The sequence below is a fragment of the Triticum aestivum genome, chromosome 7A (assembly GCF_018294505.1).
Source record: "Triticum aestivum cultivar Chinese Spring chromosome 7A, IWGSC CS RefSeq v2.1, whole genome shotgun sequence".
NCBI lineage: Eukaryota > Viridiplantae > Streptophyta > Magnoliopsida > Poales > Poaceae > Triticum > Triticum aestivum.
The window spans coordinates 56,087,256-56,107,604 of NC_057812.1; the positions used below are offsets into that span (position 1 = coordinate 56,087,256).

The 20,349-nt window shown below is 44.7% G+C and overlaps 1 long non-coding RNA gene across 1 annotated transcript; it reads right to left on the bottom strand.

Annotated features, from left to right (window-relative positions):
• Window positions 1-8,730: 8,730 nt before the first annotated feature.
• On the bottom strand, window positions 8,731-10,423 carry LOC123152582 (uncharacterized). Its single transcript, XR_006476254.1, has 2 exons — window positions 10,125-10,423; window positions 8,731-10,033 (listed from the first exon to the last, which is right to left on the bottom strand). It is a non-coding gene; the product is annotated as an uncharacterized lncRNA (long non-coding RNA).
• Window positions 10,424-20,349: the final 9,926 nt, after the last annotated feature.

Here is a 20,349-nt window from a genome sequence, read left to right on the forward strand (position 1 = left end):
ATATTGTGGAGTCCTTTATTGGTTGAGTCAAATATTGGTACATCTCATTAATTTATTAGAAACATATTTTGTGTATTACTATATTTGACTCCTTTTACTTGACAGAATGCTTGATTTCGAACCATCCTGCGCCTCCAGACATACCAATTTTAAATCATGGAAATTTAGTTTTAAAGATAACTCAAAGCTTAAATTGGTAAGAAGTAAGATTCCTAAGATTAATTATAACTGTAGAAAAACAAGACACAACTAAACATGCACGGTCACATGTGTTCAAGGTACGGAATTTCAGCTCTCTTAATTATAACCCTCATGAAGAAGAAATGTGAACACGATCGGTTTCAGATTTTCAGTGTAAAACTAAAATGTGAAGTGTTTAACTAGAATACAATTTGTGTACAAGTGTTCTATTAATAGAAATAAAAGAGTTTTCTTGGTTAACGGAACTAAAATAGAGCCGCCACTATAATGTTTATAAATACCAAAATATTTATGGTACTAATTTTCCAAGTTTTACATATTTTTATTACCTCTATAAGTGTTCTCCCTGAGTATGTACAGTTGCTACATTTCATCGTGCCGAGACACCACGTGATGATCGGGGGTGATAACCTCTACATTCACATACAACGGGTGCAAGCCAGTTTCGCACACGCGGAATACTCGGGTTAAACTTGACAAGCCTATCATATGCAGATATGACCTCGGAACACTGGAGACCGAAAGGTCGAGCGTGAATCATACAGTAGATATGATCAACATAGTGATGTTCACCATTTAAAACTGCTTGCGAACCATGCCTCATGGGCAAGATGACTAAAACTCCGTTCTCCGGAACAATGGAGCGAGCAACAGAGTTATTGAAAATCATACATACTGATGTATGTGGTCCAATGAACATTGAAGCTCACGGCGGATATCGTTATTTTCTCACCTTCACAGATGATTTGAGCAGATATGGGTATATCTACTTGATGAAACATAAGTCTAAAACATTTGAAAAGTTCAAAAAAATTCAGAGTGAAGTGGAAAATCATCATAACAAGAAAATTAAGTTTCTACGATCTGATCGTGGAGGTGAGTATTTGAGTTATGAGTTTGGACTTCATTTGAAACAATGCGAAATATTTTCACAACGCACGCCACCTAGAACACCACAACGTAATGGTGTGTCCGAACGTCGTAACCGCACTTTATTAGATATGGTGCGATCTATGATGTCTCTCACTGATTTACCGCTATCGTTTTGGGGTTATGCTGTAGAGACGGCTGCATTCACGTTAAATAGGGCACCATCTAAATCCGTCGAGACGACACCTTATGAACTATGGTTTGGCAAGAAACCTAAGTTATCGTTTCTTAAAGTTTGGGGCTGCAATGCTTATGTGAAAAAGCTTCAACCTGATAAGCTCAAACCCAAATCAGAGAAATGTGTCTTCATAGGATACCCAAAGGAGACTGTTGGGTACACCTTCTATCACAGATTCGAAGGCAAGATATTCGTTGCTAAGAATGGATCCTTCCTAGAGAAGGAGTTTCTCTCGAAAGAAGTGAGTGGGAGGAAAGTAGAACTTGACGAGGAAATTGTACCTTCTCCCTTATTGGAAAGTAGTTCATCACTGAAATCAGTTCCAGTGATTCCTACACAAGTAAGTGAGGAAGCTAATGATGATGATCATGAAACTTCTGATCAAGTTACTACCGAACCTAGTAGGTCAACCAGAGTAAGATCCGCACCAGAGTGGTACGGTAATCCTGTTCTGGAAGTCATGTTACTTGACCATGACGAACCTACGAACTATGAGGAAGCGATGATGAGCCCAGATTCCGCAAAATGGCTTGAGGCCATGAAATCTGAGATGGGATCCATGTATGAGAACACAGTATGGACTTTGGTTGACTTGCCCGATGATCGGCAGACCATAGAGAATAAACGTATCTTCATGTTCCTTGCTTTCGCGAGGTCATGCTCCATGAAAATAATTGTATCGTCTGCATATTGTAGGATAGATACCCCACCATCAACTAGATGTGGGATAAGACCACCTACCTAACCATCTTGTTTCGCTCTGTTAACAAGCACGGTCAACATATCAACCACAATATTAAAAAGGATCGGTGACATGGGATCACCCTGTCTTAATCCTTGAAGCGTTTAAAAGTAATGACCAATATAGTCATTAACTTTAATACCAACGCTACCTCCCTTCACAAAGGATTCATACACCTCCTTCGAAAAAGGGGCTGTGAGAATCTCATTCTCATCATCTCGAAGTTGAGGTATGTCATCAACTTTGTCCTCATCCAGGTTGACAAAATTCTCAATTGGAGCCCCGAATAATTGTTTATAGAAATGAGAGATGTAAAGCTTAAGGTTCTCATGGCCTACAATCGTTCCCTCATCCTGTTCAAGTTGAATGATTTTCTTTTTCCTATGTTTTCCATTAGCAATCATGTGGAAAAATTGAGTGTTGTTGTCACCTTGAACCACTTGGCGTACTTTTGCTCTACCCGCCCACTTCATTTCTTCCTCTCTAAGAAGCTTTGCAAGACTGACCTCAACCTCTCTCTTAGATACTCGGTCATCTATGGCAAGAGGCACACTCTCTGCCTTAATGTCAAGATCATCAATCAACTTGAGAAGTCTCGCCTTCTCAAGTCTATAAGCTCCACTATTATTCTTAGCCCAGCCTCTAAGGAACTGTCTAAGATGTCTAATCTTGTATTCCCATCTTTCCTCCGCAAAGGCACCTCTTTTCTTAGCCACCCACTCCCTTGCTACCAACTCAAGGAAGTCCTCTCTCTCGAACCACACATTTTCGAAAGAGAAAACACTCTTATTGCCCAAGTGAGTCGCCTCACCAGAATCAACAAGAAGTGGCATATGATCAGAAACTCCTCTAGGCATTGCCTGCACTGACTCTAGAGGAAACTTTTGTTCCCACTCAGCACTTGTGAGAACCCGATCCAGCTTTTCATAAGTCGGGGTAGGAAGATTATTTGCCCAAGTAAATTGCCTACCAATGAGCGCAATCTCACATAGGTCCAAAGTTTCAATGATCGCGTTAAACATAAAGGACCATTTGGCATCAAATTTATCATTGTTTTTCTCCTCTCTTTTTCTAATGATGTTGAAATCCCCACCTACCAGAATGGGTAGAGTCTCCCCTCCACAAATTCTGGCAAGATCGGCAAGAAAGTCCGGTTTGAGTTCTGGCTGTGCCGCGCCATACACAGCCACAAGAGCCCATCTGAATTCGTCCACCTTAGACCGAACATGGAATTTAACAGCGAATTCTCCCAAGAAAACATTTAGCACCTCAAGAGTCTCACAATATAATTAACTCCAAGGAGAATCCCACCTGATCTTCCCCGAGGTGGCAAGCAATGCCAGTCAAAATCCAACCCCCCTGATATCGTCCCCAAAAATTGTGATGTGAAGTTGTTATGACATGTCTCTAACAGTGCAACAAAATCCAGCTTGTGTTCCCTGGAAGCGTCAGCTAGAAATCTTCGTTTAGCCAAGTCCCTCAGATCTCTGCTATTCCAGAAGATACCTTTCATTTTTCATCATGAAATTTCTTTCTAGCTCTAACTCGAGCACTTTGCCATACCGCAGAAAGATCGTAATTCTTCTGTCGTTTACGCCTAGGTGCTGACGGTTCGAGTTCACAATCCGCATGACCGTGCTCGTTGCCAAGACCATCATATGGTTGTAGATCGGCCGCATGCCCATCCACATCCACGATCTCCCCTTCTAATAAATTATTCGGGACTAAATCCTCACATAACACCTCCAATTCATTAACTCCTGGTTCATTAATTTCGCTTTCTTTCATTTGTTTGACAGCTGCTACGGTTTTAAGCATATTAAGTGCGCGATCAGCCTCTAGATCAAGTAAATCGTTAATGGAAGTTGCAACCTCACTATTGCTACTACCCAAAGAAATACCTAAACTATCAGCCCTATGCATAATATCATTCTCAGAAAAATGCAAAACTAAAAACTCAGTGTTAACTGACAAACCTGAAACGGCCTCGACATCTCGAATCTTGGCAGCCCGCATGGCTCGCCCTATCTGAAACTCATCCGCGTCCGGCTGCTCCTGGATGCGCCTGCTGGTCAGTCTCCCCCCAGATGTCGGATCAGGGATGCCACCAGATGCCACCACCTCCTCGACCGAAGCCTCCTGTCGGACAGCAGTGTGTGGCTGGACACAAGTCTCCAAAGGCAACACTCACGCCGCCTCCTGCGGTGGGAGTGATGCCGTCTGAACCCGCGAAGCAGCATCCTCATGTGCGGGTGTCACCGCCTGTGACACCTGCATAGGCGATGGAGAAGGAATACGAACCACAACTGGTGGCGGGCGCTCGCCCGCCGAAGATAACTCTCCCACCATCTCCACCAGTATAGGAGACCTATCCTTAGTAGTGTCCGAAGAGATCATAGCATCCTTAGTCACATCAAGGGTAACCACCCGTCTGGGCCACTAGTAGAAAAATGGTCAAACATGAAGCACATTAGTGCCGGTTTGATTTTGGCCCGGTACTAATGGTATCATTAGTGCCGGTTCGAACGGATTTGCATTAATGCCGGTTCGTGTTGAACCTTTAGTACCGGTTCGTGGCATGAACCGGTACTAAAGGGTGGTGGCAGGCTGGCGTCAGGCCGGGGCCCCACGATCACCTTTAGTACCGGTTCGTGGCACGAACCGGTACTAAAGGTCTAACCTTTAGTACCGGTTTGTGCCATGAACCGGTACTAAAGGGGTCTGACCTATAGTACCGGTTTGTGACACAAACCGACACTATAGGGCAATTTTCAAACTCTACCCCCCTTTGTGTGTCGCCATTTCAGTTCTGAAAAAATCAAAAGAAAATGATAAAAACTTCAAAAAATAAAATCCTTCGAGAGGTAGTTATATTACTACATCTACTAGTTAGGAAAATTTAAAAACTACAATTTGGGCATGTTTTGCAAAAAGTGTAGGGAAAATGTAAAACGGCTATAACTTTTGCATACGATGTTGAAAAAAAACGTATAATATATCAAAAAATTCAGCACGAAAATCCGCATCCGATGGAGACGGCCTACGGCCTGTTTGGAATTTTTTAGAATCCTCAAATTCCAAAAGGAAAAAAAGATATGGTCAAATTTTAGTTTGTTTAAAAAAATTGGTTAAATCTGGTCAAACTACTTATTCAAGAAGTATTAATGTTACTACATAATTATTCAAGAATATTAGTGTTACTAAATAATTATTTCAATTTTTTGAATTTTGGTCAAATCTGGTCAAAGTATGGTCAAATTTATTCAAGAAATATTAGCGTTACTAAATAATTACTGTTTTTTAGAATAATAGTTTCAAACTCAAACGGTGAAATGTCTGACTTCCTGCTCAAGCTAAACTCCTGAGGGTTAATACGATTGACATCTTACTATTGTCAGGAAAACAACAAGTGCAGACTCGGAAACGAAGGAGAATAGAACCCGAAAGTTAAGCGTGCTCGGGCTGGAGTAGTGAGAGGGATGGGTGACCGGTCGGGAAGTTAGATGATTTGGAATGAGTGATCCACATTTGAGCAGTTAAGAGAGATGATTAGAGACTAAATCATCAAATAATTCAAAAAAATTAAAAATAAAAAAAATCCAAAAAATCCAAAATTTTCAAAAAAAATTCAAAAAAAAAACCTTAAACACCAACCGGTACTAAAGGTCCCCCATACCAGCGCGCGAGCTCACGCCACGTGGTGGCACTTTAGCGTCGGTTCGTGCCGAACCAGTACTAAAGGGGGGGCCTTTAGTGCCGGTTATGGAACCGGCACTAAAGGCCCTTACGAACCGGCGCTAAAGCTCTGTTTTCTACTAGTCCCTCTCGCGGCGACCTTGGGGGCGAACACAAACTGGGGCCTCCCACCACATAAGAGAAGCGAACAGGTGACAACGGAGGTAACTCACTCTCCGCCGGGTCTGTACTGTCCATCCTATCAGCCCATAGGCGAGCAGGCGCCGAAGCCGCCCCGAAAGAACCGAAACGAAGCCCAGTCATGGGCGTGGACACGGAAACTGGAACCGCCATTCCTGGCATAGTGTCCGACTATCCAGTTCCCCCAGATGAGGGAGGTGGATCTCCTCTCTTATCCTGGTCCATCAAATCATCACAACACTCATCAGAATCATCCGCGCCGTCCCCTGGCCCCCTAGCTGTGTCCTCATCCAAAGCCATAGGCTGGCCTTCAATCACTAGTTTCAGATCATATCCCAAACCATCATAAAACCACGGTAACATAGCAGGCACCAAATCCACATCAATCACCCCAACTCGTAGCCGTGCAATCCCATGCTTACGTGTGAAATCCATGTCCACCTCCTGAATTTTACCAATCAGAGAGCCCAGACTCGCCACCACAAGATACTCATTAAGTGCTTTAGGAGGAACGCCCGAGAATCTCACCCAGATTTTCATAAGAGGAACCCCAGCCGGCTCGTTCTGTTTCCACTCATCAAACTCAAGGTGACAAGAGCTGCCAGGAACCTTGCAAATGCCAAAGTTGTTGATCCTATCTAGATCAACCTTAGTCGGGTAATCAACCTTGTACACTTAATCTCCAATCCTCTCTAGAGCCCAGTGAAAAGAACTCCATACCAGCCGTCTAAGTTGAGCAATAATCTGAACCTCAGCCAAAGTACCATGTGTAACTCTAATCAAGCCTGTCCTGGCATTCTCCAGACGAGGCCTGCAAGAATGCATCACAGGCGTCTCGAAGAACATGAGTGCAGCATCACACACTCCATAAATAGATACCGTCGGCACCGGTACAGACAAAAGCGGACACTCATTGTCATGCTTTGGCTTCTGACATATGTTGCACAACTCTGTGGTACATCCAACTGAGAAGTGACCAGGCTCGCCACATCGGTAGCAGTAGAATTTCTCTTTCTTGCAATGATTTGTTTTATCACCTTTTTCCGCAGCGTTCTTCACCTTTTCGACTGGAACGACAGCAAGGGCAACCACCGCAGCCATGGCCTCCCCCGGCAGGCTTGCCGCGCCATTAGTCACTGCCGTCGAGCTCGTAGCAGCCGTCGAACCTGCACCAACCGCGGGCACCACCGCTGCCGGCTGAGTCCCTGTTGATGCCGCGAGCACCGGTGGCTGCAAACTGGCATCCGCCACCGCCGACGGAGTCACCAACGGCGGATCACGCCGCGGCGGAGGATCCCTCCTTGGTGGGCGTGTGTTCCGGCTCCCAGTCCTCCCGAATCGCTTGCCTGCCGGACCACCCCGACGCGGCTGGTACTGCTGCGGGCCAGCAGGTCCCTCGACGAAACCTCTGACAGGACCCTGGAAGCCACCATATTCATGAGGTGCCGCTCTCTGTCCACCTGATGAACGTTACCTTGTGATTATGGACTCTTAATTATATAGAGTTTCTTACTGAAGGTGAATCCTGATCTCTGTCGCTGGGAGTACTGATTTCTTTTTCACAACTATGATCATAATATGTTTTGGATTGCTTGGCACTCCCATGCAAAGACAGATTTCTTCTCTTCATTTGATATCAGAAAATCGTTCTCACTATGCATGTTCCTAAATCTAATTATGTACCTGCAAGTTTGTTACTTAAAATAATATTTTTGTAACACAAAATGATAAATTTATGGATAAAAAGAATGACACCACAGTTGAAATTTACTATATATAGGGTCGCGCTATTCGTCACCCTGGTGAGGAATTCTTATTCCTCACCCCAGCCAACCTGGACGTCTGACCAACAACGTCACTGGCCACTAGCCTAAGTAACAGTAAATTTATGGCAAGCAAAGAGAACCCAACCATCCGCACGCACATGCATGCGATGCATTTTTTCTTTTCGTGTGAGGTAAACATACGGGACTAGTCCATTCTTGATGTGTGCTTCCATCCCATCCATAAGATGACTGTTAGCCAACGTAAGATTATGCTTTGACTCCCCGTGAAACCAACCAACATCTCTAGAGAAGGTAAGTTTTTTTCTAAGAGATATTTAAAAAAAATGGAGCCTGTACGTATTATCTGCCCGACTACATTGGTGCCTGTACATACTTCTGTCTCCAACTCGCTTACAAACAGATTTTTCCACTCCCACGATTACATAGCAGAAGCCACCGTTTCTCATTTTCCTGGTAAATTCACAAAAAGTAGATCAAGTGAGATTATCGGTGTACAACACTTCCAATAAGGATAAAATCATTACTCACTTTTCAAAGATACAAGATTCTTCTCTCTTGGAATAACGTATCTAACAGTGTCACCAAAATGATCGCTACAAGGCATAAATGTATAAAAAGGTGAGCCTTATCACCGAAGAGCAAGCAACATGAAATGACAACTGATGCTATTTAATATCTTGTCGTTGCACTTATCGAAGAAATTTTGCTCGCAAGCTTTTCATTTTTGAACGTCCTCTATATAACTATGTGGGTAGCCTCCTTACGATATTACTAAAACAGTTGTCCCCTTCAAAATAATGTGATCCAGGAATTTAACATGTCATAGCTTTACAGGGAAGATATCAAATTTATGATAGAAGTAGGAGGTACTATTCCCGACAATACTGAAAGTTCAGAACTTGCATTATCAATACTTCAAGGTGAACTTGAAGGAACTACAGAGTACCTGCTTGGCTATAAACCGAGATGACCAACATAATGTTGAGTGGAATATCTCAGGCATAAAAAGAAGGTGCTAACTTTACCACATCTCTGCTTTCAAAAGTAGCATTTGTTCCAATAAACCATGTGTTCAACCACCACAATAAGGACCAAGGATGACAAAATGCACTAGCTAAAGAAAATAAGAACAATAATATGTGGTGGCTAAATTCTGTAGAAAGTTAGTGACAACAATACCTATTGTAACTAGTATAGATGGATAACATACTTCTTCCTGTAGTCACTACACTTAGACTAGATGTAGTCTTACAAGTAGAAATGAGAGACTAAACACAATATCACAGGAAGGTAGTGGCCTCCTTCGGAGACGGAGTTGGATGGGTGTGCCTTGCCGAGGTCCTTTAGTGTTTGGTGATGAAAGGTATTGTTTGTGCTTCTTCATTCCCTCTATAGAGCTGGCTTTGATTTTGTCCCTGTCTAGTCATGTTGGAGGACCTCGACTTCTTCAGCTATGTATTCCATTGTAAGATCCTTCCTGAAGTGTTTGAGGCTTTGTAAGCTGCTTTCCAGCGCCTCTGTATCTTGCCGCTTTTTGTTCTTGCTTCTTGATGTATGTTGCAGTTGTATCCTGGTTGGTTGATGGCTTTGTTAATTCAAAGTCGGACTAGGCTAGCGCCCTTCTCAGGCTCGGCTGCGTCTTTTCTCTAGTAGGAAATGTTAGCAGTACCTCCACAATCATTATTAAGTAGTAACATTACAACAATGTTTAGAGCAGCTACCAGCTGCAGTTAGTATGACCCTGATTGACAGAACAAAACCTTTTCTGAATAATAGATGTGTATTTGCATATGGTGCAGATGATGAACCAAAATTAGAACCAATTTTTAAAATTGAAATAATTATCTGCTTTCTCTGAAAAGTAGAAATCCGACAAATATGACTTGGTTTCAGAAACAAATGGTGATGTACATCTGACAAGAAGGGGGAAATCCAACAATTCAGTCCACGAAGGATCTGATATTATTCCATGGTTTAACAATATGAAGCAGCCCATGAATCTGACCAAAAATTCTACACCCGGGAGGCCTGTATTTTTGCTACGAACCAGATTGGGAATTAAAGCAAATGAAAATTATTGGAGCTCGCAAGGATGGCTAGGACATACCAATATACTCGACGTGGTGATGTGGTCTAGATAAATGATTAGTGGTAGAGCTTGAGGGCGCTGGTAGTGGTGGCCTCCCGCTTGCCGGTCACGTCCTTATCCATTGGGGCCCCTTGGACTTCACCCTCGGGAGAACCCAGATCCACCAGCTTGTAGTCAAATCGGGACCTCAAGAGGCACCGGAGCGAGCAGATCGGGAACGTCCAGATGCACTGAAATCAGTTTGGAGAATGATGAAGGGAAACACAAGTGAAAGATAGTTGGAATTTTAGAACGGAAATCGCTAGAATTGGGGTTCCTCACCTCCTCGCGTGCACTCACGCCCAACGAAACTTCAATCCAAGCAGCAGAGATGTAGTCACATAGCAATCCATGCACTCGAGCGCCGCCGTGAACACCACCAACAGCGCCGCGAAGACCTAGGCAGACGCCGCTGTTGGCCCAGATAGCGTCGTCGAGTACTTTCCGGCAACGGCGATGATCAACGACGAACGACGACGAAGAAACTTGCTGGCTGAACTCGACGAATTACTTTTACGCCAAGCTGCACCGTGCGCAAAGCTAGCTTCCTCTAGCTAGTCTGCTCCTGATCGATCTATATGAATATACTGTAACCAACGTCAATAATACACGCACGTACACAGCGGCCGGACGGCCGGAGAACAACGCACGCACGCAAGACTTAGCTGATTGCCACAGGAACGTATCGTCCCTGTTTGATCTGTATTGATTCACAAACCACGGTTCAAAGAGTACAGGGGTACATGAGTATTTATATTAGCTAGCTAACCTGCCAACTAATCTAGTCCTACTTGGTGAAGGATAGGAAACCTACACGGACACATGCATCTATACGTGCACCAGTCCGACACGGACAAATATGTCGTGTTTAATCCTAACAATCACCCTCCTAAACACGACGTCGTTACGTTACAACTCCGACGCCGATCCTTCTTGTCATCTCCAAGAACTTCTCTCGATCCAAAGCCTTGGTTAGCATGTCTGACCGCTGATCTTCAGTGCAATCGTATTTGACCTTCGTCTTACCTTCTTCCACGCAATCCTTTGTGTAATGATACATCGTATCAACGTGTCGGTTCCTTTCACGCCGCACTGGATCCTCGTGTAGAAAGGTCTCACTGTCAACATTGAGCATCACTTGTTCCGGATCTCGATCCATGAGATCACCGTGTAGCCTCCCTAGCCACACACCTTGACACATCGCAGTTGCAGCTGCAATATACTCTATTGGATCAACTGTGGGTGCTTTGCTCTTCTTGCTTCGCTCAAGACGAGGTTCCATTAGAGCGTCAACTGGATTGCAATCTTTCATGCCACGGCTTTCAAGTACCTCTCTTGTGTATGCCTCCCGGCATAGTGTGATCCTCTCCATCTTTTGATGTACCTCTATCCCGGGGTAGTAGCTCAAAAGACCTAGATCATTCATCTTGAAAACCTCTTTCATCTGTAGCTTGAACTTTGCAATCACCTCTTCATCTGCTCCGATAATTAATAGGTCGTCGACGTAGATGCCAACCAGTAGACGATCCCTTCCTTCACCTCTCTTGTACATTGCATGCTCTAGTGGGGCTTTCTCAAATCCAAGAGAAATCAATGTTCGATCAAGTTTGATGTTCCAGTCCCGAGGTCCTTGCCATAGCCCATACAAGATTTTGTGTGACTTCAGTACCTTGTGATCTTCTCCCTCTTTGATGAAATCCGATGGTTGATTCACATACACATCTCCTTCTATCTCGCCGTTCAAAAACGTAGATTTTACATCCATGTGATGTACTTTCCATGATTCCTGAGCCGCGAGACCGATGAGTAATCTCACCGACTCCATCTTTGCAATGGGAACGAACACTTCTTCGAAGTCCATACTTTTCTCTTGCACATGCCCTTTGGCCACAAGCCTCGCTTTGTGCTTCATGCACACTTCGACATCTCTCTTGACCTTGAATTCCAACTTGAGCTCCATAGCCTTTTCATTGTTGGGAAGATCCACAAGCTCCCATGTATTATTGTCATGGATCGACCCCACCTCTTCTTTCATAACATGACGCCAACACTCCTTCGTATTTGCGTCCAAAAATTTTGCGGGTTCCTCGGCGCTTTCTAGACACCGCCGTCCACTCCCTTTCACTTTTACCGGGTCAATCGTCCGAACAGTCTCCGGATAAAGGTGTAACACCGGCTGTAGCATTATGGGTGTAGGTGATGGTATCCTTTCTTCTGTCGTCAGAGTTAACTCAGGTCCCTTAGAGCCTACTTCCTCCGTGTACAGAGCTTCTTTTGCCTCCAGGGCCACTTGAAGAGCCACAGCACGTGATGGGCGTAGCCCAACACGTTCTGCCCCAAGCTCTCCTATTGGGTTGCTGCTGCCTCTAAGTGCAACCCCTGTGCATTCTGAAGCATCAAGACTCCTCGGCCAGCTTGATGCACTGCTGCCGCATCTTCCATTGGACCTCCAGGCTGCTTCTTCTGGGCCTCGCCCTGCTGCTCGCCAAGCGCTCCTGCTCGCTGTGAGCGAGCCGCCTGAGGAAGCTGGCTTCGGCCCTCCTAGCCGAGTGCTCGCAACGTGTGCTGATCCCGAGCGATCTTGACTGCACGACAACACCACGCCAGTGCAAGTTACCTTTTCATAGACTTCTGGCGTCACATACACCTGAGTAGCATCCGTGACTGCCTTTGCCCTAGCATCAACAAATGTTGCATTTGTGTATGTTGATTCTTCGTGGACTTTCGACGCCACGTACGTCTTTGTTTTATCTGAACGCATCGCACGGAGACTGCTTCTCCATGGCTGAGCACACGCAGCAATCGTTGCTTCCGCTCCAGCAAAATTAGCACTTATGCTCGTAGCATCCGTGAAAGTTTCGGAATCACCCCCCGCGTCCGTGACATCGACACGAGCTTCCGAACCATGATCTTGAGAGTGAACTTTTTCTTCACCGAGCGCGACAATTTCTTTAGCCGACGGTTGAAGACCTGGATCCTTCTCATCCACGAGTTCGCTCATCAATATCATGTCACCATCATCTCCTTGCTGGGCCATGAGTGCCTTCTGCTTCAGTGCTTCCTCGCAGTCAGCCTTGAAGTGACCGAGGAGGCCACAGTTATAACACATCACTTTCCTGATGTCAAACTTTTTCCTCGGTGGTGGTGCAGCCTCATCGTCTGAGTCGTCGTCCGAGTCAGCGAAGTTCTTTCTCCCCGAACGCTGCTTTCCCTTCTTCTTGCTGCTGCTCGTGGATCCGCCTTGCTTTTCCTTTGACAAAGCGACCCACTGCGCCCTTGTGAGCATCACAAGCTCGTCGTTCTCCCCGTCCTCAAGACTGTACCGCATACGCTCATCGTGAGCCTTGTACCGTCCGACAAGATCGTCGATGGAGAGAGTCGCGAGATCGACGCACTGCTCGATCGCCGTAACAATTTGCAGGTACCGGGGAGGGGCCGCGCGCAAGAACCGCCGAACAACCGTGGCCTCCGTGAGGTTCTCTCCAAGCGCGCGAATCCGATTGACGAGAGTAGCCACCCGTGAAGCGAACGCATCCACGGAGTCATCATCGCCCATGACCAAAGTCTCGGAGTTCCTTAGGAGAGTTTGGAGATTGGCTTGCTTGACACGGGTGTGTCCCTCGAACATGAGCTTCAAAGTATCCCACGCCTCCTTCGCCGTTTCTTTGGCGATTAGGTGTTGGAGGACATCCATCGGCATCACCGAGTAAATCGCCGATGCCGCCTGCCGATCCTTCCGGTGCTCGGCTCCCTCCTTCTTGAACGCGTCACCGCCTGGGTCGACTGCGTCCCATAGCTCGTTGGCGCAGAGATCACACTCCATGAGGGCCTTCCAGACCCCGAAGTTCTCGCGATCAAATTGTGGGTATGACGAACTCGCCGGAGCAGCAAATACTTTAGCCGCACCGGAGTACTCCGCCAGCTGCTTGTTCTTCTCGTCGTTCGCCATGATCCTTTGTTACTAGAAGATCAACCTTGCTCTGATACCAATTGTTGGCCCAGATAGCGTCGCCAAGTACTTTCCGGCAACGGCGATGACCGACGACGAACAATGACGAAGAAACTTGCTGGCTGAACTCGACGAATTACTTTTACGCCTAGCTACACCGTGCGCAAAGCTAGCTTACTCTAGCTAGTCTGCTCCTGATCGATCTATGTGAATATACTGTAACCAACGTCAATAATACACGCACGTACACAGCGGCCGGACGGCCGGAGAACAACGCACGCACGCAAGACTTGGCTGATTGCCACAGGAACGTATCGTCCCTGTTTGATTTGTATTGATTCACAAACCACGGTTCAAAAGAGTACAGGGGTACATGAGTATTTACTAGTAAAAGTGCCCGTGCGTTGCAACGGGCGAACAACAAAAACTCACAAAAATTATAGTGGCCACCATAAAAAAATTCAAGTTAATCAGATTGCGCCAACTAATGTAAATCCTACTTAAGAATAACTCATGCAAGAAAGAGGAACCTGAGCTTAGAAAAAAAGAGGAACTTGTACACCATCCTGCCTTAATGGACGGCCCTTCTGGCGGTGATAGTGGCCACCGCTGTGCTTCCTTGTCCTCGTGGGCAGACGTGAGGAAGGAGCAGATCCTGAGATCAAGGAGGCCGTGGACGGGAGCAGCCGCTCAAGAAACAGAACCATCCAAAACATTTAATGTTAGTATAAAGGATGCTACAATTTTCAGAATGTTGGCAGAGGCTATTGCTACATATACTAATATCAACACTTCAGTATAGCAATATAACTTATGTGGCCTTAGCAAAAGGGCAACCAGAGTGAAGCTGGAGTTAACATTTTTTTGGAATTTGTACAACTTAGAAATGGTTAGGTGTATTAGGAAGTAGATTTCCTAAATTATAACTTCATCTTAAGTAGAAATTCATTGAGTACTACTCTCAAACTATCTTCTCTATATAAGTGAAGTTTCACAACCTCTACTTTTTGGTTTATTTTTTCCTTTGTTGATGAAGGCACCCAGATGTTCATACATTCTTGTATGAACCAGCTTTCTATTGTCTTATGTAGTACAGCAAAAGGGCATGGAGTAAAAAAAAACATGGTCCACAATCATCTACTGGAAAAATAAATCAAAAGGACAATGTTTGTGTACCCACTACCCACATGGGGATCAATGTTTTGTTTTAATGTTCGATGCACAGTCGTGATGACAATTGACCCTGAGAAATGATGTTGTAGTGTGTTCTGGATCAGGTTATCGGTTGCACTGTCCACCGAAGCAGTGGCTTTGTCCAGGACCAGTATCTTGGTGGGCCTAAGAATTTCCCTACCAACACAGAAGCTGACAGCCCATGCTCTAGTTCTGTCCATTCTCTACCACTTTGAGGGTAACTTTGAATTTCAGAAATTTCCGAAGAAGCAAGACTACCAAAATATGAACTGTATGGTACAATATAGAGCAGACCTGGTGAGTCAAGTTTTAGCTCCTTTCTCCGAACTTTATCTTGTAGCTGACAGTAATCCAAGGCCTAAAATGTCGAATAATATTTTTCAGATAAGTTAAGATCATAGTTCGAGAAATGCACACAACCATATTGTGGAGACATATCAAACTAAAAAATAATTGCGAGCACTTTAAAAGTGGGCCCTCTGTTTCTGTTATTTTTTAATTCACCATGACCACTGACTGCACACGCAGATGTAATCAACATAACAACATATGTATTTATCAACCTCTGAGATGGAAATCAGGAGCCATAATTGTGAACTCAGATGTTAATTGTGAACCATCTCTTAAGCTTGCCTGCTGAAGTAAGCCACTGTTTTCATGTTCCAAGAGGTCAAATTTTCATGCTGGTTCTAGTGATATTTTTCAGCCTGAAATTATTTGTTAACATATAGATATAAAATCATACTGATTGTAAGGGAGCTAAATATCTCAACCCCTTTTTACCGGAAATGATATGGATATCATACTTGTGTATTCAGTGATGGCGTAGTGTTCCTGTTTTACTCTTTGAACTATATGTGCAAGGACAAAGCGAGAGCCATGGGGAAAAACAAAAAAGGATCAATGTAGTGAGTTTGAGTGGTACATGCAACAGTCTGGAACATCAAATTCATTACGCTGATACAACCACAAAGTACAGAACTTGCATATACTAACTTATTAAGCTCTGCAGTGTCATCACAAATGTGTTGAAGCAATCTGTATAAAAAGTTCCTTACCTATGGAGGAGCATGTCTGGTTGTGGTGGTAGTCAGACTTGGGGCCAAAGGAGATGAGGTCACGGCCCTTGTCGACGACGACATCTACCTCGCCAACTCCCAGCTAGCCACTGTCAAGGCCCACTGCAACATCGAGCTCCCAACAACGCTAACTTTTCCATATGAAAGAAGCAAATATTATTTAACAACAATAAATTCTGTTCTCAAATTCAACATCCTTCAGAGCACCGGGGTCTCTAGCTCTCTGCCAATCCGAAGTTCCAAACGGTCCAATGCGAAAACCTCAGAAAGTCACCACAAGCTTATTTCCTGATCTTTCGATTCAAAAGAACTCTGAAGAATTTCAGGTATCATCGACCTGAGAATGGAAGACAAGGCTTGGAAATGTCACTGCTAATCAATGGCAGAATTAGTTTGAGAAATATATATATAAAGAACAGAGGTTCTGGAAATATTTTATAAACTGCCATCGTCTAGGATTCTGATCTAAAAAAATAGAACACATAAGGTTTCTAGTATTTTTTTTCTATTATTAAGGACTTGTAGCCTCCTGACTCCTGTCATGAAGTGGCTTGCTTGGAGCTGATGCAGGAACTTAACACATTTGATGTGCTTAACATTCAAAGGACTGATGTGCTTGATGGCGATTTGAACTACATGTCTTTTTATGTTATCCATCATCGCAACCACATATGAAAATTACTAAATTAGTATAAAATCACCCCTTTGATGTGAAAAGCATCTAAACAGATGATTGGCAATAGTATTGCACATAGCTAAATTATTTGGCAATAGTACTGCACATAGCAATAACAAGCATCATCTGCATACTAATTGGTCCTGCTAGGTCAAAATTACCTGGATGCAACAACCTTCAAAGAATCATCCGTTGATATTGCCGATCGCCCCTGAATTTGAGAGAAAACTTATGCTTAGATAACACCCAGAAAGGTAGTTAAAAACAACTATGTAACAAGCAAGCACATCATTTAACTGTACATAAGCATGTAAACATATTTTCAAGAAAAACATTGGTGGTGCTGAGCACAATTAATCCAGCCGCTAATACTGTATCCAATATGCCTCAATTTCTAGGATCTCCAGATAGATGAACGAACGAAGTAATACAACTTTTCCGTTTCCAAACAGATGGATGGGAAAAGTAGTGCCTCACAAATCTAGTCGTGGCAGGCCCAGGGAGTTCCAACGAACGAAGTAATACAATTAAGTGTGTTATAATAATATCCATGAATAAAGCTTTTTTCTAACACACAGATTATAGTAGTGCCTCACAAAAGATTTGTACAAATACAAGGGTCGCCTATCTTTGATTAATTTGTTTTGCCAGTTGATATACTTTCTCTGGTCCATGGAGTTGAACATTACTTTGATTGATATACTTTCGCTGATCCATCACATACATATAATTTGTTTCAACTTCTAGTGATCTTGCAAGCTAAAAAGTCTGCAACTATAAAGAACCAGCTCCAGTTTACTTGCAAAAACAGATTAATGAACAACATAGCATGAGTGTTCGAGTATTTTTCTGCTTGTACATTAACAAGGCATCATCTGCATACTAATTGGTCCTTCTAGGTCCAAATTACCTAGATGCAACAGCCTTCAAAGTATCATCCATTGATATTGCCGATCGCGCCTGAATTTGAGGGAAATCACACCCAGAAAGGTAGCTAAAAAAAACTATGTAACAAGCAAGCACATCATTTAACTGTACAGAAGCATGTAAAACACATTTTCAAGAAAAACATTGGTGGTATTGAGCACAGTTAATCCAGCCGCTAATACTTCATCCAACATGCCCCAATTTCTAGGACCTCCAGATAGGTGAACGAACAAAGTAATGAAGCTTTTCCGTTTCCAAACGGACGGATCGGAAAAGGAAAGTATGGCTCACCAGGAAGACAAGGATAGCACAGACGACGTTGCCCTGCCTAGGTCCAGGTGCCGAGTTCCTGAAGGACAATCCTGCGGCCGTTGCGCTGTGTTGCAGGACGCTTCCTTGAGGTGTTGCAGCAGCGGATCTCCACTGGCTGGGTGAGCAGACGCAGTCACGAAGTTGCGGAACACCCCAGGGAGGGTATCCTTGCTAGAGACCTCGACCACATTGGAAAATGGAAGTATGGACCTGCACAAATCTTTACGGGGCAACAATGGCATAGTCCTTCAGTCACAAGTCACAATAACCATAATGAAACCATTCTGATCATACTCAGTTTTAAATTGGGCATAATAATATACATGAACAAAGCTTATTTCTAACACACAGATTATGGTTGTGCCTCGCAGAAGTTTGTTTCTAAAAAAATCCCTCAAAAGCTATTTTGACAATGCCAGGCCTACTTTTGACAACAATTGGTAGGGGGCTAAAAAATTGATGCCAAACATAATATACCGAGATGTTTCAGCGAGAAGGAACTCACCATCCTGTGACGAACAGTGCAGAAGCAATCTCACCGAAGTTCTGGAAGAACTCAAAAATTCGATGCGATGGAGGATTTTCGCGAGGAGCTGCTCTTGGGTTCCCTTTGTTGGTGCAGTGCTCTAATGGCTGGAATTGATGAGAGACGGCCCCAAGTCGAGGATTGGACGATGGCGGGGCTCCGACTCTGGCGATTGGAACGTCGTGGTAGACACCAGAGGCGAACCAAAGGATAGCGATGGGGAACCCTAGGCGTCGTGCTTGAACGATTCACCAGGGTAGACGGCCTGGAACCTGCGGCGGCAATCCTCTATGTTGTAGTCGAATTTGTCCCCATCCACCTCCACCGCCGCCGCTACCTCCACCTCCACCTCCACCTCCACCTCCTTCCCCTTCTCTGTATGCCGCCGGCTCATCCGGCCTACGGCTTGCCGCCAGAGCCATGGATTTGAGCACCCATAGAAACGATGGCATGGGGGCGCGTGAAGGGGAAGGGTGCGGCTGCGAGAGGCCCCGGGCCCCGGCGAGAATCTTGGGCGGCGCGGCCATTGGGGAGCGGTGGCGTAGCAAGGGAGGTCGAATCGGGGGCTCCCGTTGCGAGCAAGCGGCAGAGGACGGGAGCAGAGAATCTGGCCGGAGGGGAGGGATGCGCGGACCGTGGGGAGCTCGGGGGCGCGCTGCGCGGCGCCGGAGGTCGCCGGAAGCGACCGGCGTGGGTGGTGGCGGCGGCGGCGATGACTTAGTGGGACTTCGCGAGAGGCAGAGGAGGCGAGCCCGTGTCGTGTTCTTTTTTTCTTTACAAATCAGCTCGGACCGCGGGTTGAATAGTCCAAACGACAGGGTGTTTTATGAAAAAATGAAGCGTTTTTTTCAAATTTACTTAACAAGGGACGGCGGGTTCAATTCATAAAATCGGAGGGGCCTTTGTGTAAAACGCCGCGACGGTGAACCCCGGAGACCCAATCCGTGCTTTATTATTAGGGAAAGATATTAGCTAGCTAACCTGCCAACTAATCTAGTCCTACTCGCTGAAGGATAGGAAACCTACACGGATACATGCATCTATACGTGCACCAGTCGGACACGGACAAATATGTCGTGTTTAATCCTAACAGGCGCACACCACGCCGCCCCAACTGCCCCAGCGACCACCCGGAGACCGTGCCGCCGAGCAGCACGCCCCCACCCCCCACAACGACTTCTCTCCAAGCCAAATCGCCGAGCACCAGGCCACCATTCGCCGTCGACTCTCCAAACTATTTGCAAAACCGTCCGCAGCAGATTAGGAAAAGACGGGGAGGTGGGCTGGCGGAGTGTCGAGTAACAACTCATAAACGGTAAAAATACCTTGACCCCGTCGTAATCTTACATCAAGGGATGGTGGCCTTCTTTTTCCTTCGGCGGGCTTAGCTGACGCAAGACATGGCTCGGTCAAACGACGAGGGTGAAGAATTACTTATTCTTCACCATGGGTTATTAATAGAGTTTATATATATATATATATATATATATATATATATACATATATATATATATATATATATAGTGTTACTATTCATCATCCAGGGTGCAGAATAAGTTATTCTTCACCTGAAGTAATCTTACGATCATTTCATAATTAAATTACGTTTCGAATTCAAATAGTTATATTCCCATTGATTCACTACGTAAAATTTGACATAAAAAATAAAAATATAGGTGATAAGACAAAAAAATTTACAGTTTATGTGTATTTTAGACTATGTTTTTACGTTTGTAATTTTACATAACATAAAATATTTTTTACAGCGATTATATATTTTCTTACGGTCCCTTTTTACGTCGGAATTAAGACAAAACTTACGGAACGTAAATTTACGGTGCATT